We start from the raw sequence: 22,823 nt of genomic DNA, 5'->3' as shown, positions 1-22,823 counted from the left end.
TGCGTGATCCGTGGTCACCTTAAGGCCACGACCTTCAGTTATGCTCCGTCCGCTCTCCCAAGGAACCCAGCAGACCCGTCCCCTGGGTCACGCCCGGGCTGGTTTGCTGTCGTCAGCGGCGTGGCCAAGAGGGAACGTTGACCCGGCATCACCTGGAGCTGGAGCTGCCTGGCCCCGCTCCCGCCGTTGTGCTTCTCAGGTGAGCATTGCCTGCCACAGCCGCCCTCCGTCCGCTGGCCGCCCCGCCGTTGGCGTGTGTGACATTCCCATTCTGGCCCTGCAGCTCTTTGTCCACCATCAGCCAGACACGACGTGGCAGCCCCGGGAGGTGACCATCAGGGGAGTGAAGCGTGCAGCTCAGGGGAGGAGCTGAGCCCACGCCAGCCCTGGTGGTCCCGGGCGGACCCCTCGAGGGGTGCACGCTCACGGTGGCGTCCATGTTGCCCAGAGTAGGTGTGCCCGCAGGGTAGGGTGGCCACTCCCAGTGGCTCATCCCCCTCCCACCATGGGCGCTGTGGCTCCCATGCCCGCGGATGTCCAGGGACCCAGGCTTCTTCCGTCTCACGGCTCCACCATCCTCTGGGGCAGGGGCCAGGTCAGCGAGGCGGGGCAGTCTCGGCCCAGCTCCCCGTCTGCCTGCAGCGGAGAAGTGGATGTCCGGGCTGCCGGCTGCTGACCCTGCTCGGCCAGCACGGGGTGGGGACGGGAGGGTGGGGACGGCAGGCTTGCTCTCCCTGCCCGGAGGTGGCAGGTCCTCTCCCCGCCGACCCAGGTGCCAGTGGCAGGGGACGGAGGCTCTGGGGAGCCCGGCCCCAGGGCGATGCTGCCCATGGAGGGGGCGTGTGAGGCTGGGCTGACGGCCCGCTGACGCTGCCCCCAGATTCTGTCCTTAGTTTACAGGTGAGGTTGTGCGGGCTCTCGGATCCTGCAGCCAGGGGAGGTCATCTGGAACCCAGCCTGTCTGGCCTCAGGTCTATGCTTTTTCCACCGAGTCTGAGTTCAAGGCTGCTTAAAGCTGCAGGACCCTGGGCGAGTCACATCTTCTCTGTGGGCAGATTCTCATGTCTAGCAACATGGATTCTGCCTAACCTTTCTTTTAATGCTGAAAAATCAGGGGATGCCTGACTGCAGTACAGACTTGGAGTCACTCACAATTCTCTGGCTCACTTCTGAGGATGTTTGCGGTAAAATATACATACTATAATATTGATCATTTAACCATTTGTATAAATGTACCATGCAGAGGCATTCAATACATTCCCAGTATTGTGTAACCATCACCACTCTCTTTACCTAAAGATGTTCCTCATCTCCGACATCAGCTCTGTATCCAGGCATCAACAGCTCCTCACCCCACCCCACCCTGGCAACTCGCTTTGACTTTCTGTCTCTGAATTTGCTAATTCTGGTACCTCCTATAACTGGTATCATACAATGGTTGCCCTTCTGTGTCTGGTTTATTTTACTGAGCATAATGTTTTCAAGGTCTGTCTATGATGTAGCATGTATCAACTTTTCCTTCCTTCTTAACCGCTGAATAATATTCTGTGTGTGTGTGCGTGTGTGCATGCGTGTGTGTGTGTGTGACATCATCTTTATCCTTCATATGCTGGTGGACACTGGTGTTGTTTCCACCGTTTGGCTGCTGTGAAGATGACTGTGCAAACACTTGTTCGAGTTCTTGCTTTCAGTTCTTTCGCGTATGTACCCAGGAGTGGATTGCTGGGCCACATAGCACTGAGCTGTTCTCCACTGGACGTTCTCACCCACCACACGTGCATGGGGCTCCAGGCTTTCCACATCTTCACCAACATACATTGGTTTGCATTTTTCAACAATGATTGCGGCCATCCGATTCGGTGTGAGGTGACATCTCAGCTGTGGTTTTGGCTTGTCTCACCCAGTGACTCAGGATGTGGAGCAGCTCTTCATCTGCTTGTTGGCCATTTGCATATCATCTTTGGAGAAATGACAGTTCAAGTCATTTGCCCATTTTTAATTTTTTTTTTGTTTAGCTGTAGGAGTTCTTTATATTTTCTGGATACTAATCCCTTATCAGATAGAGGATTTGCAAATATTTCCTCCCATTCTGTAGGTTGTCTTTTTGCTTTCTTGATACTGTTCCTTATGCACAGAATTATTAATTTTGATGTGGTCGGATTCATCTATTTTTCCTTTTGTTGCCGTGCTTTTGGTGTCATATTATTACATTTTAATAGTGCATTCTTTCCTTACTCATTCTTACTGCTACCTCTGTCATATGTCAAAATTCTCGAAACAAGTGTATCTGTTTCTGGGTTCTCTGTCCTGTTCTGTGGCCTCTGCTTCTCCTGACACCACTGCCTTATTACAGCCTTAGAGTCAGTCTTGACACCCAGCAGGGCAGGTACCACCGTCTCCTCCTCCTTTGAAATGTTCTTTGCTATTCTTAGCTTTTTGTTTTAATAAACTTTACCATCACCTTACTAAGTTCCATGATAAATATAGCAGGAATTCTGATTGAAATGGCATCTAACTCACAGCTTTTAAGGGGGAGGGTTGCCATATTCACAATATTAGTCTTAACATCCCGCAACACAGTATATTTTCCATGTGTTCAAATCCTTTTATGTTCCTCAATATTTTAACATTTCCCCACCAAAGACTGTGGATGTCCTTTTTAGACATATTTCTGTAGCAATGTTTTAAAAATAGCTTTCACGCTGTTGTTTACGATGTCTTCTTTCCTATTATATTTTCTAATTGATAATTATTGGGTATAGGAGTGCTACTGGTTTTGGTAAATAGATCTAAATAACTTCCTCCTCTTTACCTCTTTTTTATTTTCAATTTCTCTTTTTAAAATTACCCTAAGATTTTAATACATATATCTTACTGTATTTTTATTTTTAACAGACCCAAAATTGTTCAGTATTTCTACCCCTCCAAACAGGAAAAGGATTTTAGCATTTTTAACCACCTACATTTAAACGTGAAGTTAGTTATTGATTTTTTAAAATATAAGTTTCAAGTACAGCATTGTACTACGACATCTGTGTATACTGCAGGGTGAGCCCCCCCAAGTCTGGTCACCGTCCATCACCAGACGGTGGGGCCCCTTCACCCAAGTCATCCCTCCCCCAACCCCCTTCCCCTCTGGTGACAACCAATCTGCTCTTTACACCCACGGACTTGGACTTCTTGTTTGGTGGTTTGTCCCTCAGATTCCACATACAAGTGAGATCATACCGTGTCTCTCTGTCTGACTTTATTTCACTTAGAATAATGCCCTCCAGGTCCATCCTTGTCGCCACAAATGGCAAGCTTTTTTTACCGACTGAATAACATTTCTGTATATATACATAATATAATATTCCATGATGTGTACATCACATCCTCTCTATCCATTCATCCATGGATGGACACTTACGGTGCTCCCGTGTCTTGGCTATTGTGAACAGGCCTGCTGTGAACATTGGGGTGCATGTGTCTTTTTGAACACATTGGTTTAATGAAATATACTGTGGAGACTGGTCTCTCTGTTCCTTGTTATGTTTCGGCGTGGCTCTCATAGCATCTCTGTTGATGGTGCTGGTCTGTAGCGCGGGGGCTCTCCTAGGGCAGCCGGCCTGGAGCAGATCAGGAGGCCACCCCTGGACAGAAGATGCATGACGTGCTGGGTCCAGGGGCACGTGTGGGGAGGGAGGGGCGCGGCTCTAGGGAGAGTGCATTTCAGCTGTGGCCGGTTTTGTGTCTGGAGCCGGTCCGTCCTCCAGGCAGGCCGGGCACCCGCCAGCTGGGCACCCAGGCTGGAGTCTGAGCCCTGTCTGCCACGCCGTGCGCTCTGGTTTCCTGGCTCTGTTCAGATGAGCTGCGGAACCCCACAGAGCGTTAAACTCTCGTCCTGATCCCCCCTTCGCGGTACAGCGGCCACGAGACGCAGGGTTTCCCTGTTTCCAAGGTGTGGGAGAGGCGTGTGCAGCCAAGGGGAGGCCGTGGCTGTTAGGGGCCGGGACAGCATTTCCTGCAGGGAATTAATCCTGGGGCCTCAGGTCCTGCTATGATTTACTCACTGCAGAGTTGAAAGGCCCGGATTCAAAGGCCCAGCGCAAACCTTTGCCCCCTGGGAACAAAGGCGGGAGATTAGCTCCATGTTATCAATCAGCATTGTCAGGATGGGATAGAAACGCTTCACCTGTTGACGCCTCAGTGTGCGCCTCCAGAGGGGGTCAGAGGTCACTCCTGCCCAAGGTTTTGTGTCTCAGTTCCCCTGGCCCCGAATTACCTTTAAAAATGGCCTCAAAGGACCGGAGATGAACGTGGATTAGTGTCTTAATCTTACAGCAGAGCCTGTAGTTAGGGTCTGGGGACGGAGGGGCTGGTGGCATTGTCTGGGGCTGTCCCTGGCACGCGGCCCTGGGGGTGAGGCCGGCTTTGAGCCTCTGGACACGACCCTTTACCAGCTAGGGGGCGGCTCACGGGGCTTTGCCAGCTGACTCAGTGGGACAGTGGGGTTTGTCAAGAGCCTAATAAGTGAGCTCTTGGCTCCGAGGGGTTGGGAGCACCCTGCTCCGGGGTCCCTGTCGGGAAACGGGTGGAGCTCATGCTCAGGGACTGGCAGAGACCCCCCGCCCCCGCCCCCGCCTGCGTTCAGAGTCCCCCGGAGAGTAACCTCATCAGACCGAAATTGCCTCTCTTCTGGCTGCACGTGGTGTAGCCGCAGCCCTGCCGTGACGGGCTTCCACCTCCACGTGGCACGCGGGCCCCAAACCCCCTCTGCAAAGCGGGGCCCCCGGCAAGCAGGGGTGAGGCCCTGTGAGTGTTCCCCGCAGCCAGCGGAGAGCCTGCATGGGGGGCCGGGATTGGCGGGGGGCTGTGGGTGCCCGCTGGCCTTTCCCTGCAAGGGCACTCGGGTCACTGAGTTGTCTCTGCAGAGAGCCTGCGGGGTGAGGCGGGGCCCTGCCTGTCCTTCCTGTCGCCCTCCTTCCCTCCCCCAGTAGACGCTGCCCGTCACCCCTCCTCCTGGCTCTCCCCTCCCTCCCTCCTCCCGCACACGGCCTCCTTCCCACCAGTGTCCCTGGGGGCCATCCTCTGTCCAGACTCCTCTGCTGAATCCCAGCCCCTAGCCCCACCAGGGCCTCTGAGTGCCGTGTAGACAAGTGGCTTCTCCTGACTTCCCTCCATAAGCGCTCCTGCACCCACCTTCCCAGGCCCTTCTGCCTGCTCCTCGGCCCCTAAGTCTGCTGGCCCAGCGGCTGCCAGGTGGCCCACGTTCCTGCACCGCCCCTCCTCCACCCCTCTGGGGGCGGCCAGGCTGCAGGCGTCAGGGGATCCAGCTGCTCTGCGCTGCTGCCCGGGCCGCAAGGCCTTCCAGGACTAGGTGCTCCTCTAAGAGTTTAGACCAGTGACAAGATATGAAGCTGCAACACTGTTCTGAGCCGTTCATAACAAAAACAACTCAGTATACAACATTTGAAAGGAAAGGCTGAATTATCTCTTCTCTTTATGGAAAATATGTGAAAATTGCTCTCACGTGAAGAGGCAAAGACAGGAAGCTGAGAAGACGTAGGAGGAGTAACACTTAGCGGGGTGTCAGGCAGTTGAGGAGAAACATCGCTATTTTGGATTTTGCGACGTGCGCGGTGTTTGCGGTGGTCCCCCGGGCACCGCGCGTCTTTTCTCGCGTGAGGCCGCGCCTCCCCTGCTGCCGTGCGGGAGGCCTTCTGCTGCTCTTCGCTGCTCCTGACGCCTGGGCTGTGCCTCGGACTCGGCGTCTCACGGCTGATTCGTCTCTTATTTCCCATTTTCTACACAGGGCGCAGGACGTTCTGACCGAATATGTAGTTCCATCGGTCCAGTGACGTCTGACAGCTTGTGAAACCGACGTTTTAAGTAGAAATTCAGCAGTTCTAGGAGCGCTGCTCTATTTTTCACTCACGGATTTGGGAAGCGCCTTCACAAAAAATGAGCTTTGAGAAATTTTTCTGAATTTTATTTGTGACCGCGTGTGGGGTGGTGGCCGGTGGAGGTGGCCCCCGGTGACCCTCGGAAACGCCGTTCTCTGTCGCGGATGCCGGACGGCTGCCCCCAGGGGATGCTCTGAACCTGCAGCTGAGGAGAGGGCGTCGGAGGTGGGAAAGGCTGGCGCTCAGCGCGTTCTGGGGACTTCGGGAGGATTCTGTGCATGTGGGGATCTGGGGCCAAGAGCGAGCCGGAGGCCCAGAGCCACAGCGGGTGCGCGGCGAGGCCGCCGCCCCTCCTGCAGCAGTTCTGCCCTGGGGCACCCTCGTGGGACACTCGCAGCACCCCCAGCACGGGCCGCGGGGCCTTCCTGCTCGGAGCCGGCCTGGCGGGAGCGGCTGGCCCACGCTCTGCTGGCACAGCCTGGCTGGTACCGTGCCCAGGCCGCGGCCTCTGCCGACCCCGGTTCCTGTCTTCACAAGCGCCGCCTCGCCTCTCCGGGAAGCGGGTGCTCGGCCGTGTCTGGGAGCTCGGGCCTCGCTCACAGCCCCTGGCGGCCTGGAGGCGAACGTTGCCAGGCAACGCGGGATGGTGAGGCTCACAGTCACTCCTGAAAACGATGGGGGTGGGTCTGATTTTTTCATCTCTCGGTTGATCTTATTTCGCAGACGGCTTGTCCCCACGATGAGCCTTTGCTAATCGGGCCCGAGTCGCAGAGCAGAGCAGGAGACGGTGGGGACCCTGCCCCTCGGCTTTTATCACGTCGTCCCCAACTTGACCACGGAGTTGTGCTTTCCACTGTGGGTTCCATTTGGGGTTTGGGTCTTGAAATTACCGTCAGGGGCCTCACGTCCTCACAGGCACCGAGGCAGCTCCAGGCCTGCCAGGAGCGTGGGGAGGTTTGGAGGGGCTGGCGGACGAGGGCGTGTCCCTGTGGCTGGAGGGCGTGGGGTGGGCGCGGGGCCTCGATCCAGTTACTCCGCACGAGGGGCACATGTGGACTTTTCAGCCTTTCTCTCAGGGGAGGGATGTGAATACTGGGGCTCCTCCTTAGGGGACTCTGAGTCATGCAGCACCACCTATCACTCAGACCTAACAGAGCCCTTAGGAGTTCATCAAAGCGCCGGCTGTCAGGGATGCCAGCCGGGTCTGGGGGTGCGATTGCCAGCACGCTTGGTCACTCAGAGCCCAGCGGCTTTTGCACCTGCTACGGAGGCTGTAAACTGGTGTTGCAGACGTTCACAAGGCCCTTTATACAGAACACAAGTCACATGGGATGTGCTTTACCTTCAGTGGCAAGGTCACACAGGAAGATCCTATCGACTCCAGAAGGTCCGAGAGTCCGGGGACAGATGCCAGGTGGAAGGCTTAAGTGGGAGATTGGAGACACCGTCGTCACGGATGGCTTTTCCACTGAACATTTATTAACTAACTTTATGGCCGGCCTCGCCATAGATTAAAATCGTACATCGTGTACTTGGGTCAGCTGACACGGAGATTGTTAGGTTAAAGGTCTAGGTTCTCCTTGAATCTGCACCAATTTTAGATGATGTCGGGCACCTCCCAGGCCATATTTCTGCTCCCGTAGGCAGGTCAAACACACAGCCAGGATCAGGCTACCCTGTTATTCTGGAAATGCCAAGGCCGTCTTTACTGGGATTTCTGTATTAAGTTCTCGTGGGAGTGTAGGTTTTGAGCCAGGGTTGCCACGGTTCATGTTTATCAGAAAGAGGATAAAGGTGCCCCTCCTGGTTTCTGTATTGTGAAAACAACGTACATAGGCTCAAAATGTTTTAATCTTTTTGAAAGAGAGGTATCTTACAAATCACCAAATAATGGCTGTTAGGATGAAATTATGAGAACTTATTTTCCCTTGAATCTACTGATTATCACTAAATTGAAAACTTATTTTCTAAGAAACTCTACTAATTTCTTAGATTCCGAGCTTGTCTCAGGAGCCATCAACCTACGTTTTGTACCAACCACAGCTCTGTGCAGACACCTAAGGAATCTGACTCTTTTTTTTTTGGAATTAAACAATTTATCGTCATTGTTATTTTGCCAAGAGCAGAAGAAAATGAGGTCAGGTTTGTTCAGCAAAAGTTGACGCTTCTCTTCACCTTCTGCTCCTACTTCTGCATCTTCTCCCACTGTCCTCAGATGGTTTGGGGGCCCTGATGCCCCGAGAGCCTCCTCCCCCCCACCTGCTGTGGGGAACAGAGCAGGTCGCCTCTGTGCGCTGGTTATTGGGGGGATTCAGAGCTGCTCATCGTGTTTTGGGGTGTTCGGGTCCCCGTCGAGCACGTTAATGACATGGGATTTATATCTATTAAGGAGGTTATGGGTCTTCAGGTCAGAAATTTCAAGGAACAGATAGGCTGTCATCACCTTTGATGGGGCAGCGGACCCGCTGCTGAGGAGGGACACGGGGTGTCCTGCCTTTCGTCCACGATCTTTGCTGTGATGTGCCCATTATACCGTGGACCTGCGGCTCCTCACCCAGGGAGGGGCTCTCCTCGCCCGTCAGTCCCCTTCATGCCGCGCGTGCTCCGCGGCCACCACGCCCCCCCCCTCCTGCCAGGCCCCCGCGCCTGAGACGTCATCTGTGTGTCATCTGCGTCGAACCGCGTGAGTGCACGTTCTTTAAGAGATTTCCATCTTCTGAGATAAGCCTTTATTTTTGTCTAAATGTGGCCTAAATGACAGCAGTGAAGGTTTAAATCTTAAATTATCCATTAAATTCTGAAACCGTGTTTACTTGGAGCTTTTTATTGCTCGTTAATGGTCACAATTAATACGGGAGAAAAGGGCGAGGAGCCAGCCACCAGGGTCAGGATCGTGTCGCTCTTTCTGTCTCGTTGCCATTTAACTTGAGAACATTTATCCTGTGAGGTCGATGCTCAGCCGCCCCGCGTTCCTGGCTCCTGGCTGAGCTCTGCGAGCGGCTCCCTGGCTTTGAGCCGTCAGCCAGGCGCATGCGTGCTGGAGCCCGAGGCGCTCAGGCGGGTCCCGCCGCCCCGCGGATCCGTGCCAGCCGTGCGCTCCCAGAACTCGCCCGAATGGTCTCCCTTTGGGGGCAGACTCCCATCTCCACTTTGTGTCTCCGCAGGGAACGTGCCCCCCACCAGCCCACCAGGAGCTGGTGGCTGTGGTCCCGGTGGTAGGACGATGGCCACGTCAGAAAGAGGCCAAGTGAGCCCGGAGCAGGGACGACACACTCTCCATCCACCGCCCCCTCCTACACTGAGGGCGAAGACCACGTGCCATGTTGGCTGAACCCCATTTGGTTTTCCTCTTGGCCCACTGCTGGACTTCCGCGTTGCCGAGTGGGTCCTGGGGACGCGGGCGAGGACGACACCACCGCCAGCGTGCTCGCCTCCGCCGCCAGGGGTGTGCAGGGCCCCCGGACAACCTCATGGGGCACAGCCCTTGCCTCACCCACACCAGGCCGTGGCAGGAGCAATTCGCACCCATCGGGACAAGGCACTGACGTGCTGGGCCGTCCACGACAGCAGGGAGCCTGTCGGGACTCCAACACCGGAGGACGCTTGGTCTTATGTATCTGCCGTGATGACAAAGAAATTTCCCTGGTTCCATCCTGCAGATGGAAAGAAGACCCCGATGTTTTCAGCTCCAAGCTGGGGGAAGAGCCTTGGACTTGCAGCTGCCCATGCAGGGGCCGTGCTTCTCTCAAGGTGTGGGTGTAGGTGCCCGGCCGGCTGGGCCAGAGTTCTGTTATCAGGGGCGCCTTTACTACAAGCTGTAACAGGCAAGGATGCTTCTTCGATTAGAAGTCAGCACAGTGAGGTCGGTTTGGGCAGAGGGCCAGCGTGTAACCCCGAAAACTCTTGCTCCCCAAGAAGCAAGACCCTCCCCTGTGTTTCCAGCGAGGAGAGTTTGTTTTTCTTGATCTGGACTGAATTCAAGGAGAAGAAGGCTGCTCACCCAGGGACAGCTCAGCAAGTCTCCCTGTGTCCAGGCCAGGCTCCCACATGTGATTCAAAATGGGAGAGACGCCCTGAATTGGAGAGAGAGTGGGAGGGGAAAGGGGGAGACAGAGAGATGGAGAGAGATGGAGACACCCAGTGGGGTGGGGGAGGGGACCGGGGCAGCATGTCCTGTAAACTCCGGCTGGCAGTGACCTTCCGAGGCCACTCGGGACCCCGACAGCTGTGAGACAGAAGAGGAGTGTCTCTCCCATGGGACACGTGCCCCAGGGGCCCTCTGGGGGTGACCAGAGCCTGGCGCTGGAGTCCCCGGGACCTCTGGGGGTCCTTGGGCTGAGCCCACCTCGCCCGCCGTGTTTCATAATTAAAGGTGGCTGATGGCAGAGGCCGGGCTGGGGGGGGCATCGGGGCGGGTGGCCCCTGGCCCGCGTCTTCCCTCCTGAGACTGAGGTTTGGGGGCACTGGGGGTGGGGGGCCTCCAATGGGGCTGAGGGGCCGCCTGCCCTCCCTGAGCTGGCGCTGCTGCTCGCTCTCACCTTTGCGCGCTCCGGCTCTGCCCGTCCCCGCCAGCCTCTCCTCGCGCTCTGCCTGGGGGTTCTTCTCACGCACCTGGCCTGACATCGCAGCCCAGATTTTCAGCCCTGGGCGTGAGTCATAATCACCGGGAGTCTCGCAAACCCCGACAGCCAGGAACCGTGACCTGATCTGCCCTCACCGGAGGCCCTGGCACCGCTGCTGCTTGTTCTGTTTTGACATCAGTGATGTTTGAAAGCTCACCAGTGACCCCGAGGGGAGGCCCGGCTTGTGACTCCGGGGTCTGGGGACCCCGGCCCGCTTCTTGGGGCTGCAGGGGAGTCTGGCTTTTCCTGGCTGAGCCCCGAGTCCTGCGGGAGGAGCTGGGGGGCCCCCTGACCCCTGCCTGGGGTCCTGGCTGAGGAGGAGTTTCGCGCGGACCTGCCGTGGCCCTGGGGTCGCCCCCTGCCCGCAGCCCTGGCAGCCCGGATGCCCTTCCCTGATGAGGCTTCGCCCTTAAAGGAAGGGAAGGAGCCGCTGACTGCGCCCTGTGCACGTCAGCCAGGCCCACGTCTCGGGCAGGAGGGACGTGGGGAGGACAGGAGGGGCTCGAAAGCCCAGGGTGCCCACGCACAGGGCAGGGCTGCCAGGAGCATCTGGAAGTCTGGGTTTTGCCTCAGAATCTCCTGATTTTAAACAGAAACATGTTTTAAAGGAAACAATTAGAGGCCGAGTAAAGCACATCCGCAGGCTGTGCTTAGGGTCATTGGCCCAAGTCTGCCACTTGCCCTGCCCCCTCCTCGGTCCTTCTCGTGAATTCAGCACCACTTACTTATCATTTACTATAAACCACACACTGGTCTTGGCGCTTGGAATAAAGCTGGGAATGCGGTGGCAAGTCTCTGCTCCCCGGAACTTATGGACGACAGGCGGAACCCCTGCACGCTGTAAGACCTGTGAGCAGGACAGACAGGGAATCTGACAGGGCGGGCGCTGGCCAGACATGGTAACACGTAGCAGGGTGTCCCTGGGGAGAGGACCCTCGGGTTAAAATCTGCACGAGAGGGGCAGCGAGTGCAGAGGTCCTGAGGGGGAGTGAGCGGCCTTTCTGGGGGCGAGAAGGGAGGCTGTGTAACAGCCCGGGGCGGGGGACGGGCTGCTGCAGGGGGACCCTGAGGGGAGGAACAGCCTACTCTGATGGTGTTTGAAGAGCTCGCTCCCCTGAGAACAGAGGCCGGACCTGCAGTGGCTCGGGATCCGGTCGAGGGGCGCAGGGAGAGGAGGGCGTGCAGTGCATTTTGAGGTTAAAGCTACTGGAACAGTGGTGGAATCTGGGGTGGGGTGAGGCAAACGGAGGAAGCGAGGGCAGCAAGAGGCGTGGGAACCACCCTGCCGCCCTCACCTGCACGGTCTGGCCACAGACACAGCCGGGTGCCTGGGGGCGAGGTCAGGGCTGTGGACGCGCACCTGTGATGTCACGGGACTTGGGGGTGGGGGGAAGACAGCGAGGGGCGAGCACACGCAGCCCACGAGATGGAGGGACATTTGTTCCGGGGTCTGGGAGCAAGGCGTCCTGCAGAGGCTGGAGCTGGACGCCGCGGAGAAGTGAGCACGGGCTCTGCAAGGTTCTCGCCTCCCTCTGTTTCCTGGCTGGGTCTCGTCGTGGGCAGGCCCTGCTGTAAACATTTAGGGCCCTAACGCTGAAAAGACCGTGTGGCTCCCTCCCACGTGGAATTCAAATGCAAAAAGTTTTTTGGAACAAAACAAACTTTATGATGAAATTTTAAAAAATTCCCCTAGATTTTCCGATTGCAAAATTCTTGGTAAGTTTGTGCAAATCTTTTGTTGCTGTTGAGTTTCCAGCGTGCCTGCTTTGCTGGTGTCTGAGCAGAAGCGTATGTAGTCACGGGGCAATTAGCTCTGGAACTGCTAGTTGGCCCCTTGGCTGGAGCTGCCTCCTCCCTGGTGCCAGAGCTCCGCTGGTGGAGTGACTGTGTTAAGACAAACATAATCCCCCCACCCCCAGGTGCCCAGGGGAGCTTCCTGGGACCAGAGTTAAGTCCTGGCAGCAACAAGGCCTGTAGAGTCCCCAGGCACTCCCATGTCTTTGTTCCCTTGAGCGGTTCCACCTAGAATATTCTGTCCTCCGGATGTGGAAATCCTGCCTTCATTCCCGGCAAGAGCTGGCATGGTGTCTGCTTGTTTGTGCGTCTGTGGGTGTCTGTGCTGAATATTGTTCAGATGTTGGGATTATTTTAGAAACACACCTATTTGTTAACTATGCGTCTTTGAGGTTTGCCAAGGATGTGCCCTGAGACTCTGACCAAGCCCCCAGTTTACTGCCCTCCGGGACTTACTTGGAGGTATTGTTTGGTCTCCCAAATTTTTGATTGTTAACCCTAACAGTAAACACTTAAACATTATTTTATTGACGTATAATTGACTTACAATATTATATTATTTTATGTGTATAACATAGTGATTTGATATTTTTACACATTTCAGAATGATCACCACAAAGTCTAGTTGCCGTCTGTCATCACATAAAGTTATAACAATGTCATCGGCTATATTCCCCACACTGTACATTTCATCCCTGGGACTTATTTATTTGATAACTGGAAGTTTGTGCCTCTTAACCTCCCTCGCCTATTTCTCTCATCCCTCCACTCCCCTCCCTCCTGGCAACCACCTGTTTGTTCTCTGTATCTATGACTCTGTTTCTGTTTGTTATGTTTGTTCTTTTTTTTAAGATTCCGCGTATAAGTGAGTCATACAGTGTTTGCTCGCAATGCCTGACTAATCTCACTTAGCATGATGCCCTCTAGATTCATCCATGTTGTCACAAATGACAAGATTTCATTCTTCTTTTATGGCTGAGTAATATTCCATTGCATGTGTGTACCACATCTTCTTTATCCATTCATCTGTGATGGTCACTTGGGCTGCTTCTGTATCTTGGCTATTGTAAATAATGCTGCAGTGACCATAGGGGTACTTATATCTTTTCAAATTAGTGTTTTTGTTTTCTTTGTAAGAATGCCCAGAAGTGGAATTGCTGAGTAATATGGTGGTTCTAGTTTTAGTTTTTTGAGGAACCTCCATACTGTTCTCCACAGTGGCTGCAGCAGTTTACATTCCCACCGACAGTGCACGAGGGCTCCCTTTTCTCCACACCCTCAACAACACTTGTTATTTGGTGTCTTTCAGACGATAACCTTTCTGACTGCTGTGAGGTGACATCTCACTGTGGTTTTGATCCCCAATTCTCTGATGACTAGTCATGTTGAGCATCTTTTCATGTGCCTGTTGGCCATCTCTTTGTCTTCTTTGGAAAATGTCTATTCAGGTCTTCTGCCCAGTTTTTAATTGGACTCTTTGTTTCTTCGATGAGGCATATGGGCTCCTTGCGTAGTTTGGGCGCTGACCCGTTATTGGATGCACCATTAACCCACTAACCCGTTATTGGATGCATCATTTGGACGCTGACCCGTTATTGGATGCATCATTTGGACGCTGACCCGTTATTGGACGCATCATTTGGACGCTGACCCGTTATTGGACGCATCATTTGGACGCTGACCCGTTACTGGATGCACCATTTGGACGCTGACCCGTTACTGGACGCACCATTTGGACGCTGACCCGTTACTGGACGCACCATTTGGACGCTGACCCGTTACTGGACGCACCATTTGGACGCTGACCCGTTACTGGATGCACCATTTGGACGCTGACCCGTTACTGGATGCACCATTTGGACGCTGACCCGTTACTGGATGCACCATTTGGACGCTGACCCGTTACTGGATGCACCATTTGGGCGCTGACCCGTTACTGGATGCACCATTTGGGCGCTGACCCGTTACTGGATGCACCATTTGGACGCTGACCCGTTACTGGATGCACCATTTGGACGCTGACCCGTTACTGGATGCACCATTTGGACGCTGACCCGTTACTGGATGCACCATTTGGACGCTGACCCGTTACTGGATGCACCATTTGGACGCTGACCCGTTACTGGATGCACCATTTGGACGCTGACCCGTTACTGGATGCACCATTTGGACGCTGACCCGTTACTGGATGCACCATTTGCAACGTCTTTCCTCTTGCCTGGGGAGGCACAGCCTAAAACAATATTGCTAAGCCCCATGTCAAAGAGCATCCTGCCTGTGTGTTCTTCTAGGATTTTTATGGTTTCAAGTCTTACATTTAAATCTTTAGTCCATTTTGAGTTTATCTTTGTGAGGAGGTGGTCCATTTTGATTCTTTTGCATGTAGCTGTTCAATTTTCCCAACAGCATTTGTTGAAGAAACTGTCTTTCCCCCACTGTATGTTCTTGTCTCCTTTGTTGCAGATTAATTGACCGTAGGTGCATGGGTTTATTTCTGGGCTCCTATTCTGTTCCATTGACCTATGTGTCTGTTTTTGTGCCAGTACCTTACTGTTTTGGTTACTATAGCTTTGTAGTATAGTTTGAAACCAGGGAGCATGATGCCTCTATTTTTGTTTTTCTTTCACAAATGGTTTTGGCACTTTGGGGTCTTTTGTGGTTCTATACAAATTTTAGAATTATTTTTTCTAGTTCTGTGAAAAATGCCATTGTTATTTTGATTGGATTGCATTGAATCTATAGATTGCCTTGGAAAGTATGCTCATTTTAACAATATTAATTCTTCCAATCCATGAGCACAGAATATCTTTCCATTTGCTTGTGTTGTCTTCAGTTCTTTCGTCTATGTCTTATAGTTTTCTGAGAACAGGTCGTTTACTTCCTTGGTTATATTTATTCTTAGACCATTTATTCTTTTTGATGCAGCTGTAAATGGGATTGTTTTCTTAATTTCTGTTTCTGATAGTTCATCAGTGTATAGAAACACAACAGATTTCTGTTTATCAATTTTGTATCCTGCAACATTACTGAATTTACTTATTCTAATAGCTTTTTGGTGAAGTCTTTGGGGGTGCGTCTGGGCGAAGCGCACGGCTCCTGAGTGTCAGTTGTGTCCAGGACACGCTCTGGGGTTCAGAGCCACACTGGCAGAAGGAGGGACCAATTACAGCCCCATCCCCTCGGGGGGCGCATCACCGTCCTCGTGGGCTCATGGTAAATGAATTGGAAGGGAAGAGTGCGCTCTGAACACCAGGCTCTGTGCACTCCTGTCGGTGCACTGCAACTAGTTGATTAAATGCCAGGGCTGCCAGAGGGGCCTGTGGGCTCACCGTGTGCAGGGTGCTCCCGAAACCTGGGCAGGAACCCTCTCGGAATCCGTGGGCGACCGCGAGCCCTCTCACCAAATGGGCCGCCTTTTCCTGGAAAGGTCCCTTGGTGGGGGGGCTTGAGATAGATAGGTACCTGGGGAGTTTCGTGTCTAAATCGCCTGACGTGGAAAGGAGACCCGGACAGGGCTCTTGCAGCAGCCTTGCCTCGGCGACGGGGCGGCTGTGACAGGCGTGGCAGGATGGGGGACCCAGAGGCTTGCAAGGGAGGAGTGGCGGGAAGAGGAAGTGGGACACAGAAGGTGGTGGAGAAGGCCTCCCGGGGGGTTCCTCAGACCCCTCTTCAAGCCCTGCCTGTGCCGCGGAGCAACGCCCAGGCTCCAGGATGGGGCTGGGGTCTGGAGCTGCTGGGGCAGGAGGGAAGCCGAGCAGGAAGGGGCAGTGCCCCCCTCCCCAGGGCTCCCCCGTGGGCCTCCACCCCACCGACCCCAGGGCTGGGGCTGCCCGCCCCTCCTAGCACGATCACAGCCACGGGATAGCTGGGACCCTTCACTGGTCCTTCAGCCCGTTTGGACCCGAAAGGACCCTTGAAACCTGGGAATCAGTCCAGGCTCCGCCCCTGCTGGAAACCCCATAGGGGGCAGCGTCCCTGTGTGCTGGGCAGCAGGCCTGGGGTTGGTGCTGCCTGCCCTGAGCCCTCCTCCCCCCACCCACTCCTGCCCCCTAGGCTGTTCTCCAACATCCCAGCACTGGCCGCCCACGTCACCTGTCGGTTCTGTTCATCAATTACGTGGCGCTCCGTGCCCGCACCTGCCTGTCATCAAAAGGTTTTCCACACAAATCATGTCACCTGCACATACTAATCATCTTCTTCGCCTCGTTCCAGGTTCTACGTATCATTTCTCTCTCCTGTCCAAGTGGATTAGCTCGTTCTTTTACAACCTGTCACGGTTAACTGGGGCTTGATCTGATTCCCATGTCGTGAGTCTGGGGTAGCCCTCTGCATCACACACACAGCATTTCCTGGGCGACGTCCTGGTTCTTGAAGGAAGGCACGCAGCCTATTTCATCGTCTCCATGTTTGAAATGTGTCTTCACTACAATCTGCTTTCCCTGAAATCTGTCTGACGCATGACAGCTTCAGCGATGACGGTTCCCTGAAGTTAGCTCTTTGCCGCTTTTCCGCTTCCATGGGAAAGCCCGCGCCCGAAGTGTGACTTTCTGGTAGGAAGGTATCCAGGCAGCGAGCACCCCCTCCGGTTAGAATATTGCTCTTCCCCCGGGAAGCGTCCGGGGCAACTCGAAATCATTCGACTCTTTAGGGCCTGAGGGTCTGTGTTAGATTTGGGCACAGCTTTGGAGCTACAGAAAATACCTCCTAAAAATGTATCTGCCACTAATTTTGCCTGAACTTTTCGACCTTCTTCCTTCTTGGATGAGACAGGACACTCAGGGCGGATGTCTGTGCGCTGTGTTCCGGCAGGGACCCGGGTTCTTCCCTCCCTGGTCACTCTGACTCCGCTCTGGGAACACGCCAGTCTGGGACGTCATCCACGGGGCTGGGGTGGCTGACCTGCCTCCATCCCAGGACGCCCCCCGACCACGGGCACTGGCTTAGGAATATTCGCTGCTCGTGGCACACGTGGCTGCACAGGCAAGTGGCCTGGCGGTCCGGCCCCTCCACGAGGATGCAGCCCTCACCGAAAGCCGTCCCGGAGCGCAAGCACACGTGCTGGAGTGACACACACAGCCGGGCTGGAGTGGGGTTGCACACTCTAGAGGGTCCTGTTTCCTGGAGACCTGGGGCGTCTTCTCTCACGAGCCAGGACACCTGCTCTTTTGTCTGGTCCTGGACAGGAAATGTCACCTAGCTACAGCCCAGGGCTACCTGTGCTGTGTTTCGTGGGTCAGATGACAGGCAACGCACACGTGTCACCTGGGAGTGCTCGTATAGGGCGCCAGACCTGGGTTCCACCTGCCAGCCGTATTTCAGTTTGCTGCAGGGTCTCTCTTCTAAATGCTCAGCCTAAATTTATCAGTCTGCCAACTCTGTGCTCACAGAAGACGCTTCCATGAGGACCTGCCCCCCACTACACCAGGGCTGAGCCTTCCGGAAGCGGCTGCACTGCTGTCAGCACGGAAGCATGAGGACCCAGCCAGTGAGGCTATTTCCCCACCACTCACTTGTCACCTTCAGACAGCCTCAGGCTACGGAATTTGTTCCTTTTCTGCAGTCAATAAAGATCATGAGGAGGCAAAGCCTGGACTAAGCAGAGGCCCCTCGAGCCCGGTGGCTTCAGGGGAGGGAAGTGCCCGCAGGGTTCAGTGAGTCCAGCCCAGCGAACAGAGCGTGGAATCTGGATCCGGACTTGAATCCCTCACAGCCCCTTCGTCTTCAGAGGCCGGTCTCCAGAGAGACCATCGTTCCTTCAGGCGTCCCTTGGTCTTTTGGAAATTTGGAAGGAAGGGGCTCCTCAGGGAGCGCTGCTGAAGGGGTCCTGGGTGTTTACAGAGTGTTAGGCAAGGTGGGGTGTTTCAAGTGGAATCAATCGATCAGCTGATTTATTGGGCCTTCAATACGAGTAGCAGGCGACCACTGGTGAGAACCCTGCCCTGCCCTCAGGAGGCCCAGGAGAGCCCCCCACCCCCGGAAGGACGGGCTCTCTTGAGGACAAGGCTTTTCCCCATATCCTTGACTGTTTTCCTGAACTACTACTGTCTAGAATCCACAGTTGTCAGGCTTGGAATACCTGGACACGTCCCACCTACTTATTCTGTTTCATTAGAGATTAATCAGTGCAATGGAGACAATCGGGCGTATTACTCAATAGCTGATCATTGAATTGTCCTGAATTAAAACCCAAGGGTGATTACGCTGGGCTCTGGTAAACAAGACGTGCGTTTGTGGGAAAGGGCTTTATTTCCCCTGCTCTGGGCTGGCCGGTCTCCACACGCCTCCCTGGGGTGTGGACCCTTCCAGCTGCTCCTTCGTGGCTACTCCTTCCACGTGTGGACTCTGCCCACTGACCTCCAGAGCTGCACCCAGACCCTCTGCCCAGGTCCGTCTCCTTGTGAAACTGTTGGTGACCTTGTGAGCCCAGGGTGACTGTCCTCTCCCTTGAATGGTTACATTATTGTCTGTTATTACAGCTATTATCCAGTGGGTATAAATTAACAGTAGTGACTACTCAGTTTCTGACTTTTGAGATTTTTTTCCGAGAAGAAGATTAGCTGTGAAGAAAGCCTAGGTGTGGCCTGTGAATTGCCTCACGTGTAGTGGGCGATCAACAAATGTGAGACCAGAAGCTGCGTCCTAGGACCGGGAGTGGACATCCATCAGTGAGAGGTTTAATTCTAGCTGAACAGTCGGGAGTCTATAGCGATGCCTTTACCGTGCGCACAGCATCTGGGCTTCATGCGTTAAGGGTAGGTCTGGGTTGGTGTGGCCAAATGCTGCGCATGTGTAACCACCACGGTTCTTATGAGAAGAGTCACCAGTCATGCCCCTCCCTTTACTCAGCCGATGTATAGCTAAAAGCGAGCATAATTGGGTGATTGCATCGGAATTGTTTAAAGGGCACCGGGAAGCTGACTCTTCGAGAGAACTTTGTGGTCAGAGGAGCTTTGCTCTGGGCCCACTCCTGTGTCCTCCCCATGGCCGTGGCCCCAGGGCTCCTTCCTGGCCCAGGTCCACGTTCATTCACACTGTCCTGCTGTAGCTGCCACAAGAGAAACCCGCTGCTGTGAAAAGGGAAACATTTTGTGGTTTGGCTTCCACTTTGGGCTGACGTTTTCCATCAAGAGAAATGAAAGTTTTACCCTTTAAAGTTTATATCAAGCAGGAATAAAATGACATTTGTATTTATTACTATGAACAAATCAGCTGAAACAGAACAACGAAAGCAAGAGAAGACAATACTCGAATCACGTGTTTGTGGTACCAACTAGGGGGAGGGTTGACTAGGTGTAAGTCAAAGAGAGAAAGCAAGAAATATCACATTATGCAAATATACGTTTTGGAACTTATTGGAGACAAAGCACAAAGGGAAAGTTTTAATATGCAAATAAAAACTAGTTTTCTGGAAAATATTTGCACATGCATTAAAGAGCCCACAGATTTAGGGTGTGGTGATGGCGAAATGAACAATAACTCCTGCTCGTGCAGATTGATGGGTCCTGGCAGCCCTGCCGCTGAGCGTGTCGCTGGTACCCCGGGGCGTTTCAGCCACGCAGGCCTCGCTCTCCGCACGCACCGCGCTGTCTGTGCGTCGGCGCCATAAGGACCCGGGGCTGCAGGGCCTGCGGGGGAGGAGCTGTCCTGGCGCAGAGGCTCCTCCCCAGGGCGTGACGTGGTCCCCTGGGGGCGTGGCGCGGTCCCCCGAGGGGCGTGCCACGTGCATTTTGTCCCTGAACCAGGCTCTTCTCCAGCGGCACCTGCCCACCCAGGAATGGGACCCTGCTGAGCGGGCCGGCGCAGGCCCCTCTCTCACTCGATCCCCCAAGCAGTTTTGTGTATTTGGGAGCTGCCCCCGCTCTGCCGCCCGAGCAGGCAGACAGCTGCTCCGGCCAACAGCTCAGAGGGACCGGAGCTCCCAGCCTGGCACGAGCAGCGTCATCAGAAGGACACGGGTCAGTGTCTGAATTTCTGCTGAAGTTGGAAGGCTGTTTGAACGTCTCTTTTGCATTTTTTTTCTCCTCGGTGTTGAAATTAAGATAGTGAAGGGATAGTTAACATAGTTAAGGTTTAAGAAGATGACCCATTCGGAATCCTAGGCAGTTGTTAATTCCTGTTAATATAAGACTTTTAAGTTCAGTGAAAGTAAAAGTGAGATATCGCTTGAGATTCAGTGTTTACATAAATAATAGAAAACCGCATGGCTTGACTTGAGCTAATTCTATTCTTTATTCAAAATATACACTGGCATTCCTGGGTGGAACATTCTTAAAACACAAATGCAGTGAATTTGCAGAGAGGGAGCATGCGCTGACATGTACAGTGTACCCAGTGGCTCTGTCCGAACGTCTCCGCGCCTCTTCTCTTTTCTCCGGCTCTTCGGCCCTCCTGACCCCACCTTTTCTGGGGTTGCATGGCTGAGGATGTGAAAACGCACCCATCGCTGTGGCTCAAGTGACCTCCAGGGCCTTGGGGGCCAGAGGGTCTGGGTGGACATTTCTGGGAGAAAATGAGTAGAGACTGGCCGACTGGTCAGCAGAAAATTCGGCCAATGCCTTAGAGGGAGGTCTGTGGCGGCCCCAGCCCGTAAGGCGGCTCAGGAGCTGAGAAGGGGGCAGGGCGTCTGTGGGGGCAGACGCTCACGGGCTCCGGTTCAGGCAAACCTGGGTCTAATCTGCGCTGCGCAAGGACCAGCTGAGTGGACTGCACACACACCCAGCTCGCAAGGCCTCAGTCTCATCCGTCAGTCACATCCTCTCCTGATGAAGGTCTAGAAAAGGTCAGGTAAGACCGTATCTGTACAAAATCAGTGCACGGAGAGTTCAGCGACTGTCCCCGTCACCATCCCCCGTGGCATCTCCAGCTGAGGCCTTGATCACACTTTCCTTTGTGTTAATGTGTGTGAGCTCTTCCCTAGAGCAGCATCTCTCAACTCTAATGGACAACGAGTCACCTGGGAATCCTGTCAAAATGAGACGGACTCAATGTGCGTGAAGTGGGACAGGTTCTGCTTCTACCCAGAAACTCCTGGTGATGCCGGGTCCCGGGCACTGTCTGAACAGCAGGACTCTAGGTCCTGTGAGCAGGTCTGTGTGCTCCAAGACGGCCAGCACAGTGTCCACACGTCGTGGACACTGCGGAAGCCCTGCCTGAGTGGACGGGTGAGGTAAGCCGTGCGGCTGGAAGGAATGGCCCCATACAGCGGGGTGAGAACGAGTGCACAATTCCGTTTAAGAAGTGTGGTCACAGAGGTGTTTATGATGACATGAGGGGTTTGGGGGGCGTCCCATAACCTCTGAGGCTTGTGTAGAGAGGAACCCACAACGTCCCCCTGGCTCCCCGGCTGACAGAGCACAGGGTTGGGTGGAAAACTGCTCTGACTGGTCAACTTGGTTAGAAGTGTGGAGCCGATGCTCTACCCTGTGACGCTGCAGAGAGTGCTCTCCACTGTCCTATTGTGTGTGCAGCGCACAGTAGGAGCTCAACAAGTATAATTTACATGAGAAGGAAAGATAAACCCAGAGGAGAAAAAGCCCGAGGAGGGTGACGTGTAAGTCAGATCTGAAGCCAGGGACCCTGAGGAGGAGGCCGAGCTCCCCAGGGAGTCAGGGCCGGGGTCCCCACCACCGCCCGTGGCCCAGGGAGCTGCGGCCGGCCTTTCCCGCCTGGCGCCCTGCGGCACCGTCCCGCCCCGGACCTGGCTGCACTTCCCGGCTCTGCAGCTCACAGCTGTCAGGCAGCAGGTGACTGTGAACCTCTGTCGACCCCCGGGCCAGGCACCTGCAATGAGAAGCTTAATAAATCCGTGTCTGGTGTTGGTGCGGCCTAGTTAATGATCTGTCACGTGGTGACCCAGAGCAGGGTCAGCGCACTTTCTCTGCAACACCAGGTAGTAAATGTTTGAGGCTTTGCAGCTCCTTGGTCTCAGTCCCAACGACTGAACTCTGCTGGTGGGAGAGAAGCCAGCCAAAGGTGACATGTAGGAGAATCAGTGACATCCCTGTAAAGGCTTATGTAGAAAGACAGGCAGCAGGTCTTACTCTGCCTCACCTAGAGGCAGGTGTGCCGAACCGGCTCCTGAAAGACGCTGTCTGAAGACACAGTCCCGTCCAGCTCCTGAAGAGATTTCTTGACTTACGGCCGACCTCACCCAAGCCTGTGTCCAGAGTGAGTACCCGTGGGTAGCGGGAGTTCTGTGTGGTTCATCTGGGCACCTTTGAGCATCCTCCAATTCTGGGCATCTCTCAGATGGTTTTCTGGGGGGAGTGACTGAGTGATAAAGAACCTATTCCTTTCCTAATTGATCCAAACCTGTGGCCTAGAGATGGTCAGAGGCACCCCTTCAAGTGTCTACTTGTGAGAATGCGGGGGCCTCACCTGGGCTTCTGGGTCACTGCGGCAGTGTCAGAGCGAGGAAGCCCCTGAGAGGGACCTTTGGGGATCGTCACCTACGTCTGCACGGCAAGTCCACATGGGAGTGCGAGGTTCGCGCTGGTTCCCAGATCCAGCTGGGTTTGAAGCT

The 22,823-nt window shown here is 54.4% G+C and overlaps 1 long non-coding RNA gene across 1 annotated transcript in view; it reads left to right on the top strand.

The window, feature by feature from the left end:
- The first annotated feature begins 61 nt into the window (after positions 1–61).
- Positions 62–22,823, top strand: part of LOC117196249 (uncharacterized) — a 35,795-nt gene continuing 13,033 nt past the window's right edge. Inside the window, exon 1 of the long non-coding RNA XR_004476324.2 lies at positions 62–199. This is a non-coding gene — a long non-coding RNA (uncharacterized LOC117196249). The remainder of the gene's footprint in view (positions 200–22,823) is intronic.

The sequence above is a fragment of the Orcinus orca genome, chromosome 12 (genome assembly GCF_937001465.1).
Source record: "Orcinus orca chromosome 12, mOrcOrc1.1, whole genome shotgun sequence".
NCBI lineage: Eukaryota > Metazoa > Chordata > Mammalia > Artiodactyla > Delphinidae > Orcinus > Orcinus orca.
The sequence above is the reverse complement of the archived record's forward strand: the minus strand, read 5'-3'. Positions and strand labels throughout refer to the sequence as shown.